Raw genomic sequence first — 11,737 nt, 5'->3', positions numbered from 1 at the left:
AATGAAGGATGTGTGAAGTACAGCACCAAAACATTCCAACTACTGCATAGATATATAAGATATATAAGCAAGAGCTGGAAAGGAAAACCCTCTTGGTTTACTGATGAGAAAACTGAAGCCCAGTGAAACTAAGGGTGCTTTCTTCTTGTTTGGCCTTTGTTAGCTCACTGTGGTGGCTATAACTTAAGAGCCCTTCTCAGGGAGATGTCCTAGCCAGTACACCCTTGCAGACTAAAACCAAGATGGTTTGCCTGGCCTTGAAGAGATCAAACCCAGAATCTGGTTGAAGGGAAAGATACCTAGTGAGACAGCCACTATAGGACCACTGGACAGCAGTGGAGCAACACCAAGCTGAGCTTCTGTCACTGATAGTTACCATGAGAGCAGTGGAGACCACCAAAGCACCCAATAGAGATGACATACCCAGCAGGGAGCAAGCCCAGCAAGAGAAGCAGAATGACATCACCAGACAACATTAGTAGTCCTGCAGTGGTATTTAGAAGGGAGGGTTGTTCTTCCACACACATGTTCCCTATCTGTATAGCCCTCATGCCTATGTGTGCTCACTCTCTCCACTGATGATGTGCACATTTGTGGTCGTGTGTGCCTTCCTTGGGTTCAGAGGAAGGAGAATGCTTTATTGAGACTCTTCTTACTACACTATTCCACTAGGTATCTTTGCTTCGAAGCATTCATGTCCTCTTCTTAGTAGAGACAAAGTGAGCCCCCATATTTTTGAGTGGATGTGGTTTTACAGAGTACTTTGATCCTAAGGCATCTATGGCCTCTAGGATCAAATATAAACTCCTCCTCTGTTTAAATTTTAAAGCTCTTCTTAAAATGATGCCAACTTAGCTTTCTAACCTCATTGGCCGTTACTTCCCCTCTCACACTCTTCTATCTAGTCAAACTGGTCTTTGCTCTCTTTGACTCACACAACACGTCCCATCCATGTATCTTTGCGCTGACTGTCCCTTGTACTGGAATGCTTTCTCCTCATCTCCCCCTCACAGGTGTCCCGGTCATAGATAGAGCCCCTTTCTTCCCTCAAAGTAGAACTCAAGTGCCATCTTCAACATGAAGCCTTCCCTGATTATCTCAGATGCTCCCCACTAACTTGTATAATTTCTTTGGATTGATTTTCTAGCCATTCTGTATATACATGTCCAGGGGGTGGTTATCTGGAGAGACTGGCGATCTATACAAATCGGGGTTTGATTTATGGTTTTAATTGTCTAGACATAAGAATGTATTAACAATGCAGATTAAACTGGAAAAGCGTGTATTCATTCTTTTTCTTCTTAAAAGCCTGGTTGTTAAACATTCACCAGCACAGCCCTGTATTGTTCTAGAAACACTGCTTGAGTTCAGCAGGAGAGCAATAGTATTTGGCCCATCTCGGGCTCATAGACTAAACAGAGAAAGCAGCTTCTCCATGTTCACCAACCCATCTAGCATTGAGGAGCTACTGCCAGGCCTCTAGGGCCTCATTAGTGGACTTCTCTACAAAGAGGTCCTTCTGCTCTTGACTCAGGTCTGTAGTTCAGGTCTGGGGAAACATGGCCTCTACTAAGAAGGATTAAGCTCTCTTGTCTCATATTGTTTAGCTCATTAATCTTCTAAGCTGGCCCCCTAGGGTCAGATTTATAGAGCGCTTAGGATATGGCCCGTGTCTTGGATTTCTCCAAAAGGGAACAGAGCTCAGTGTACACTATGAATCAGGCATGGGACAGCTATTTATTTGCTATAAACAGGAATTCTAAATACAGGATCCTCACAAACAGGCATTTGACAAAAAAACCTTAAAGCAGGATCCATTCGCTCATAACTATTGTTATAATCTGTTGGGGAGGCTAATATTTAAACTTCATGAAGACATAATACAGTTGGCTGGACTGTTAATTAGGCATTTCACATCTTACTTTGGTTTTGCACTATCCAAACAATTCCTGCAATATGTCTTCTAGGAAAATGAGTTGGGCTTGTGCCAATCCTCTTGTTGGTGGCAGTCTTTTCAGAGAGCCCTGTAGTCACCAGGGGTGCCAATTCTGACTTGATGGAATCCAGGATGTCCACAGCCCTCGAGCTCACAAGCTCATCTCTGAGTGCAGAGTATACCAGGAGAACAATGTTAGATCACCTACCCAGGAAAGAAAATAAAATGGAAAAGGTAGCCATGAGCCCCAGTGAAATCTTGCCTACTTGAGTCCAAGTCCTTGGGAATAGCTATGGGGTAGGGAGAAAGAGCGTATTCCATCCCTTTCCCCCTGGTTGGCCCCCCTCCTACCACCCTACCCAACCTAGGAGTCTAGTAACAGAGCTACATACCGAAGCAAAAATAACAAACCAGAAGCTTTCTCTCCTTTTTAATTGAGCCAATATCCCGATCCTTTAGGACAGTTATGGGAGTGATAGTATGGAGGACCAAGGAACCACTCGGTATTTGCCATATCATATCAAAATCAAAATGTCACATCTTTTGGGGGTTACCACATGGCTCTGACATTCCCATATGACAGACCAGGAAGGGCAATTTTTGGCATGCTTCATAGAATGGCCCTTAAAGGCCAATTCTACCTAGTCTACGATGGGAATCATGTTCCACCCCTGTGCCTTTGAACTGGTTTTGTGCCATGCCTGGAATGTTCCCTCTTCTTAGCTTCCACCTCGTAGAGCCCTTAGCTTCTTTCAAGGCTCAGCTTAAGTGCTACCATTTATATGAGGCCCCCATTGGTACAATTCTGCCCTTTCCCTCTAATTGCTTTGTAGACTATTGACAGTTTCCCCCTGCCAATAGAACATGAGCTCCTTGAAGAAAGGAACTGTGGTCTTCCCACGCCATCATCTACTGCAGTGCCTGGCAAATAATTGGTTGGTTGTTCTCCTTTGTAATTGAAGAGGACCAAAACGACATCACTGGTGAAGTCTTTTGACTTCTGTATAAATTGGATTGAAGTGAGGCAGAGTTGGGTAGAGTTATCAGCCTCACTCTCTCTTCCCGGTCGTCCAAGTTCCATGACATGACAAAATTCAAGATGGTTGCTGATCAGAAGCAGTGGATGACCTTGGCTTCTTCAATGTCTACCCAAACTCTAAGTGCTCCGCAGCACCCGCTTCAGTCGCCTTCATGGCCATTGGAACAAATGGTTCTCATCCGCCCCTTCTTCCAGGGGAAGTCTACATAACACTCTCATAACTCCCCAAATGGGTTTGAGGCCTTTAGGTTACCCTCAAGCTAGTTTAGCTGGACTGCCGAGATAGTTTACCGGGAGTGTGACTGCTAAGGATGCTATAGCTTTTTGGAGCCACAGACAAGAGCTGGGTGGCAAGTAGACACTAAGGAGGAAAACATCTCGGAAATGGGCTCAGCAAATCCTTACACCGAAGGTACTAGTCCTCCCTGAACACTCCAGACACCATGGTACCTAGCACATATTAAATTGATTCAACTTAATTTAGTGGGCAAGGTATTAAGCTTGGAACTAGGGTGTTGCAAAGCTGAATAAAGCAGGGCTGCTGACCTCACAGAATTTATAATTCAAGCCTCTGAACAAAGTTATTTGAATTTTGGGTTTACAATATGGAAATATATTTTGTATGATCAAATATGTATGATCTAGAACAAATAGCTTACTATCTCAGGGAAGGGGGAGAGGGGAGAAGGAGGGGGAGAATTTGGAATTCAGAATTTTAGAAAATGAATGTTAAGGGGGCATCTAGGTGGCTCAGTGGCTAGTGATCCAGAGGTCCTGGGTTCCAATCTAGCCTCAGACACCTCCCAGTTGTGGGATCCCCAGCAGGTCACTTAGCCCCAGTTGTCTAGCACTTACCGCTCTTTTGCCTTAGTATCAATTCTAAAACATGTCATGGGTTAAAAAAAGAAAATTAATTTGTTATTATATGTATTTGGAAAAACAAAATATAAAAAATTTAGAGTACATAAATAATAATAACATATAAGAACAGTGCAGGCCGTCTATGTGCTTTGTGACTTTCCTAGTTAAGATTTAGAGGTGTTGTCAGAGCAGTCTACATCTAGCCTTTTCCCTTCTTTTTTATTTTTTCAATGAACAAGTATTTATTTTTCTCCCTCTCCATCAATAAAAAAGAGGAAAAACTCAGATTCTTGTAAGAATATGCATAGTCAGGAAAAATAAATAACCCCCCACTTTTAGCCACATAAAAATACGCATCTTGAGTCCACCAGCTCTCTGAGGAGGAGGGTGGTATATGTTCCATCAGTAGACCTCAGAGAGAGTTCTGATTGCTCATCGCTTTGAAGACAGGCTTCAAGTCTTTCGAAGTTATTTTTTGGTTGCTGTATAAATTGTTCTCCTGGTTCTGCTTACTTCCCTTTGCATCCGTTCATGGAGGTCTTCCCAGGCTCCTCTGAGGCGATGTCCCGTCATCATTTCTTATGGTTCAATAATATTATTCCCTTACATTCACATACTGTAATTTGTTTAGCCATTTATTCCCCATTGGTGGCAACGCTCTACACTTCTAGTTCTTCACGACTTCAAAAAGAGCTGCTCTAAATATTTGTCTATAGAAATGTTTTCCAAGAGTTTAGTGATTGGGAAAGCCTATCGTTAGCTTTTCAGTGTGGAGCATTTATGCCTCAAAAAATGAAAAAGGCTACAAATCGGGGCTTGGTTTTTTGTATTGTCGATTGTGTAGACTTAAGAAAGTGATAGAAAAGGTGCTAACCAATCTGCAGGGATCAAGGAGAAAAAAACACTATCCAAAAGCAGAGGACAAACTGAGGGAATAGAAACACCGAGGAAAAGCAACTGCCTGACTACAATGGCTGAGGGGACATGACAGAGGAAAGACTCTGAGCGAACACTCTGATGCAAATACTAACAACATGGCAATGGGTTCAAGTCAAGAACACATATGATACCAGTGGAATCACACGTCGGCCACAGGGGGGTGTGGGGGGTGGGAAGGAGGAAAAGAAAATGATCTTTGTCTTTAATGAAAAATGCATGGAAATGATCAAATAAAATACTATAAAATTAAAAAAAAAAAGAAAGAAAAGGTGCTAACAAGGATGATTAAAGTTAAAAACGTTGTGCAAAAAAAAGCAGCTTCTTGTTAAACTTTGCCCGGCACACCCTTAGCGGTGTCTAGGCCTAGCAGTGGCATCTTTGGGGTCCAGAGATATGCAGCGTTCAGTAACTTTCCTAGCATGGTTCCAAACTTTCTTCCTGCTGTCACTGCATTCATCAGCAAAGGAGTGTGGTATACAGTTTAGCCACCAGGTGGCGCTGCTCTCAAGGACCCGGCCAAGCGAGATTGCAGAATTCCCACTGCTCACCAGACAACTTCTGCCTACAAGTTCTTAGACTAAGCGCCCTCCCATTTAGGGTGTGACTGGGAAGACTTAGTTGCCCTCGCTAGCTGGATTCCAAATTTAGTCTAGGGGAGAAGAAGTCAACTATTGTTCTGAGTTAGCGACATGCTCGTCCCAGTTTAGCTCTTGGCCCTGCTGTTTCTGGGAGATTTCCTTCAATCCGGCTGATCTGCTTTCTTTGACATCCGAGACAATCCATGACACGGCAGCCACCTACCTTTTATTCTATTGGATAAAGAAAATGATCCGGATGATCATGAAGAGATACTCTGTGGAGCAGCCATATTGCTGCCCACTAACCCTACCATTCCTGGGGGAATGGCAAGGAAGACTAGGAGAAGGACTACTTCTCCTAGTCACACACTACCTTGTATCAGCTCTGCAAGCAGATGGAGAAAATGGGTTCCTGAGCAATATTTCATGGAGGAAATAATCTCAGCGATCAGTCTTAAGGCCTCTTTCTCCACTATCACTTCTGTTTGGTTTCTGTCTTCATTCGTGCTTCCCTGGAAACATTTTTTAAACCCTTATCTCTGACTTAGAATCAGTACTGTATATTGGTTCTAAGGCAGAAGAGTGGTAAGGTCTAGGCAATGGGGGTCAAGTGACTCGCCCAAGGTCACCCAGCTGGGAAGTGTCTGAGGCCACATTTGAACGCAGGACCTCCCATCTCTAGGTCTAGCTCTCAGACCACTGAACAACCTACCTGTCCCTTACCTGTGGTCCCTTTGTTGGTATTTTGTTGTTGTCTTTGGTGGCTGTAATTGATTATCCTTGTTTTATTTCTGTTGTCTGAGGTGCTTGAAGAGCAAATAATTTCTTCATGCTTGGATTTCTTTTGAGGAAAGTTTGAGTACGTCCTTTTTATCATTAAACATCCATCTTTTTTCATTAATGAAGAGGTTGCCCACAACCACTTATTACTATTTTCATGGGTGGAAACCTGAGAAGGAGATTGGAAACTGAGGGAAAATGGGTGAGAGACAGAGAGACAGAGAGAGAGACAGAGAGAGACAGAGACAGAGAGACAGAAAGACAGAGAGAGAGACAGAGAGAGACAGAGACAGAGAGACAGAAAGACAGAGAGACAGAAAGACAGAGAGAGAGAAGGGGGGGAATAAAGACTCAGAGACAAGGAGTTAAAAAACATGAGCTCCATGGTGCATGCTCCTCTTGATGGTGTTATAGAGAGAGGTCTGCACGTGTTCCCAAACTTTTATTGAAGAATAGTAGGAGGTAGCTAATGAACCTGTGACATGGCATAGGCTTTAACATTGGTTCAATTGACAACCACATGATCATTGAGGAGGAGGTGAATCAAACATGTGACCTGGTAAGGAACGTGGTCTACCAAGGCGTGAGCTAGGACCCTGTGGCAGCTAATGTCCTGCCCAGGAATTCTTTAGTCCTTTGGACTGAAGATTTGGAAAGTCAATGATCAAGAAGTAGCATGACCATGAGTCTGGTACATGAGCACACAGGCTACAATATCAGTACATCAACAATACTTTCAACATGAGAATATAGCTGGGATACTACAATTAACAGGCTCAAATTTGTAAGATGCAACCTTAAATTGTATCTTGAGCTCCTTTGACCTTTTTCTTTTTTTCTTTTTAAACACTCACCATCTGTCCTTGAATCAATGCTAAATATTAGTTCCAAGGCAGAAGAGTGGTAATGGCTGAGCAACGGGGGGTTAAATGACTTGCCCAGGGTCACACAGCTAGGAAGTGTCTGAGGCCAATTTTTGCTTTTCAGTATACGTGATTCCGTTTCTTTCTGTAGTTTCTGGCGGTTCAAAATGCTGTATGTTATTTGAATTTCCTTTCCTTTATATTTGAACATCCTTCCTCTGGTTGCTTGCAAAATTTGTTATTTGCCAGTGGAACTGTTAAATTTAATCACTATGTATTTTGGAGTTTACAGCACAGATATTTTTCTGTAGGTGATCTGTGGATTTTTTGATTGGCACTTCTTTCTGTGTTTAGAAGATATGGTCAGTTTTCTGTATTATTTCTTGCATTATAGTGTCCGGGTGTTTTAACTTGTCTTGTTCTTTTGGGAGTCTATAATCCGTAAATATTTTTATGCATACTGTCTTCAGGATCAATGTTTTGCTTGGATGGAGATCATTCTTTCTTTTAATGTTACTGCTTTTACTTCTCTTCTTTTAGATTGTCCTTCATTTCCATGTATTCTCACACTCAATCAGTTATTCTTGCTTTTATTTCTTTGGTGAGACTTGTCACCACAGGTGTTAAAGTTTTTCTATTCTGCCAATTCTTTCTTTCTTTTTTAAATCCATTACCTTCGGCCTTAGAATCATTTCTGCATTTTGGTTCCATGACAGAGCAGTAAGGGTTAGGCAATGGGGGTTAAGTGACTTACTCAGGATCACACAGCTAGGAAATGTCATATTTGAATCCAGGGCCTCCCATCTCTATTCCTGGCTCTCACTCCAATAGCTGCTGCTAAGTTATTTCTTCTCTGTAGTCTACAAATTCTTTCTCCCAATTCTTATTTCTCTTTAAACCCATTTAGGAATATCCTGTTGTGGTTCTATGCTCTTGAGGGAATCCACAGGGTCATCTGCCTCATCAGATGTTGATTTATTTTACAATATTTAGTCTAAGCTTTTTACCTGATCTTGAGGCCATATTTCCTTTTGTTATTAATATCTTCCCTTTTAGTTTATTTTCTTATGTTTGATGTCTTTGAATTTTCTTCCTCTTGAAAGCTTTGGTAACTTCAGCCTTATTTACTTATTTTCCCCTATTGCTCATTTTTTTTCACACTCTCCCTCCTTTCTCTGGGAACTATATCTCAAAGCTGTCTTGGCCTTCTCCTAGGATGGGCAACTCATGGATCATCAGCTGGGGTCTCTGCCTCAAGCTTCTAGAGCAGTGATCACAAACCTTTTAGAGACCAAGTACCCAAACTGCACCCCACCTTAGCCTAGACAGTGGAGGGAGGAAGTGCTCCCATTGGACTGTTGGGCAGAGGGGTGGGGAGCAGCCTGGCCTTGTGTTCCTCTGCCTTTCTAGTGGCAAACTCTGTGCTAGGGCAAGGGCAACAGCATGCATGCCCACAGAAAGGGGGAGTGCCCCCTCTGGCACATATGCCATAGGTTCACCACCACAGTTCTAGAAGGACAGAACTGGCCTTATCTAGATGCTGGATTCTTTCCCTCAAACTTAGTGGAGGGCCAAATAGCTATACACAGACACAGACACAGACACACAGACACACACACACATGCACACACACACACACGCACACACATACACACTACACAGAGTCCTGCCTCAGTCCCTTCTGTTTCTCAGTTCTGACTGAGCTCTGTTGTAGCATAATAGTGCTGTCTCCTTGTGTATTGTTGTTGCCTTGGCAAATAGTGACCATTTGGATTTCCATAGGCAGGTGGTAGCACACAGTTGAATTTTGTTGTAATCCCAAGATCTCCTTGATGGAGGGGAATGCTGAATGAGGGTGTTAGGGGTAAGGGATTATTAACCTCCTCTGCTATTATATGTTTTTTCTTTATCTCATTTGGATTATTTGTGTCCTAGGATTGCAAAGTCAGTTGAAAAGGCTTTTTCTCTTGCACATAATTTCTATTTTTGAGAGATGAGGATTAGAGAAAATGACCAGTCCTCAGCTGGACCTTCCATACAACCCAGAAGTATCTGAGGATAAGGATTTCAAGAAACACTTATAAGGAGGGATCAAGGAGAGACTCTGTCCCACCTTCACTTAATGACTAATTTTGTACTTATACTGCATTTAACTAATAGGACTTGGTTTTTACTTAAATCAGTCTTAAAGGTGAAACGGTTACATATTCAATATAGAAATGAAACTTTCCTGAATCTGCAGCACTTGGATCTGGAGAAAACTCTTAAGACCTTGAGAGACAATATTAGAATATGTGAAGTTTCCCGTGTCTTCCACCATCTGCATCAGACTTTATTTTTCTAACTTTTCTCATAGGACAGTCTTCATTAGAGATAACTATAACCTCTGACTTGATTTATGTCTGAAAATACTATTGAAGGTGATTAATAGAAAAGGATTGTGTCTTGAGAGTCCTGGTCTTCCTCCAGATGTTATGCATGGCACTACATTTTTCCAGGACTACTAATTCTATTTTGACAGTGGGGAGGAGCCCCCATAGGTGAATCTTAAAATAGTTCACAGTATCAGTGACACAGTTGTCACTAATAATTGTAGTATTTCCACTTATCCATGGAAAATCATTCATAATCTCTTTCAACAATCTCATAGTAGTAGTAGTCTCTCAGTAACCGAGGATGACGATTGTCTTTGTGCGTTTTCATCTATGGTGTATAGATGAGTGTGCACAAAAACACTTGTGCATGAAGGAGATTTAAGTGGAAGAGTCGATGCACAGAGACAGTCCCACTCTCTGGCGTTGGAAGTCTGGGAGTAACAAATTTGCTTTCATCTGAAATCTTTTACTTCTCCCTTCCCTCACAAAGACCTGGCTCCCTTCTGATGACTCACTTTCACTCATACTCCAGCAGACTGCCCTCTCTGTCATCTTCATTTTTTCACTCATCTTCAACCTCTCCCTTTCTACTGGCTGCTTCTCTACTGCCCACTACCATGTCCATGTCTCCACCATCTTTGAAAAATTCTCATTTGATTCAGTTGACTCTGCCAGCTAGCTCTCATTCTATTTCTGCTCTCTTTTGGGGGCCCAAAAGAGGTCATCTACACCAGGTGTCCCCATTTCTTTCTTTCTGGATCTTTTATTAACTCCTGGCAGCCTAGCTTCCAACTTCATCATTCAACCAAAGCCATAATTTAATCATCAATTCGAATGATCTGTTCTTAATTCTCTGTCTTGACCTCTCTGCAGCCTTGGATAACTGTTGATCACCCTCTTCTTGATATTCTCTTTTGGGAGTGGGGTTTGTGACACTGCTCTGCTTGGGTTATCCTCCTATCTCTGATACCACCATCTAATAGCTGGGTAAGTGATGGTATGGCAATAGAGAGAAGCTTATGGCAGGGACACCAACCCATAGGTTATTGGGATAGTCCATGCTCCTTCTTGTTCTCCTTTGCTGGATCTTTGTCCAGGTAACAGCCACTAAACTTAACTTGGGTGTCCCTTAGAACTCCATCCTGTACCTTCTCTTCTTCCTTTATACTATTTTGCTTGGTGATCTTACTAGCCCTAATGGATCCAATTTCCATCTCTATGCTGATTATTCTCAGATCTACTTATTCAGATCCTACCTCTTTGTTCATCTCTAGTGGACTCCCTCACTGCCTATTTGACATCTTGAACCTGATGTCTGGAAGATGTCTTTAAACTTGATATATTTAAGATGGAAGTTGTTCTTTTCCCCAAAATTCTTTCTAATTGTGTAGTACTGTTAAGGGTAGCACCAGTCACTCACACTCAAAATCTACATGTCATCTTCAACTATCTCTGCCCCCATATCCAATCCAGTGGTAAAGCCTGCAGATTTTATCTTTGTATCATCCCTTGAGTGTGCTCCTTTCTCTCCTCTGACACAAATATCACCTCTGTGTAGGGTTTCATCACACCTGTACTATTGCAAAAGTCTATGGCAGTGATGATGAACCTTTTAGAGAATGAGTGCCCAAACTGCACCCTCATTATGCATGTAAGCCACCTCCTTACCCCAGTCAGGGGAGGGAGGAAGTGCTCCCATTGGGCTGCTGGGCAAAGGGGTGGGTGATGGGAGAGATGTCTTCAGGCATGTGTGGAAAGGGGAAGGGAACAGCTCCATCCAGCACATGTGCCATAGGTTCACCAATATGGGCCTATGGGTTGGTTTCCCCGCCATAAGTTTCTGTCCATTGCAATACCATCCCTTACTCAGCTATCAGATTGAGTTTCATTAAACACAGACTGATCATGTCAACTCCCTAAATGATAAATTCCAGTGATTCCTACTACCTCCAGGATCAAATCCTTGTTTGGTGTTCAAAGCCCTTCCTGACTTTCTCCTATCTTTTCTTCTATATCATTTTCCTCCTTGTACTCTGTGATCTTCCCCAAACAGAAGACTGTCTCCTTACTGAGCATTTTCCCTGACTGTGCCTTATTCTCCAAACTCTCTCTTTTCTGCCTCCTACTTTCTTGGCTTCCTACAAGTCCCAACTAATACCCCACCTTCTACAGGAAGTCTTTCCTGACATTCTATAATTCTCATGCCTTCCTTCTGCTGATTATTTCCAATTTATCATACACACATATATACATATATGTACATCTATAATATGGAGTTTTTTTTTTATTAAACCCTTACCTTCTGTCTTGGTTGGCTCCAAGGCAGAAGAGTGGTAAGGGCTAGGCAATGGGGGTCAAGTGACTTG

The sequence above is a fragment of the Monodelphis domestica genome, chromosome X, assembly GCF_027887165.1.
Source record: "Monodelphis domestica isolate mMonDom1 chromosome X, mMonDom1.pri, whole genome shotgun sequence".
Lineage (NCBI taxonomy): Eukaryota > Metazoa > Chordata > Mammalia > Didelphimorphia > Didelphidae > Monodelphis > Monodelphis domestica.
Note: the sequence above shows the minus strand (reverse complement) of the source record.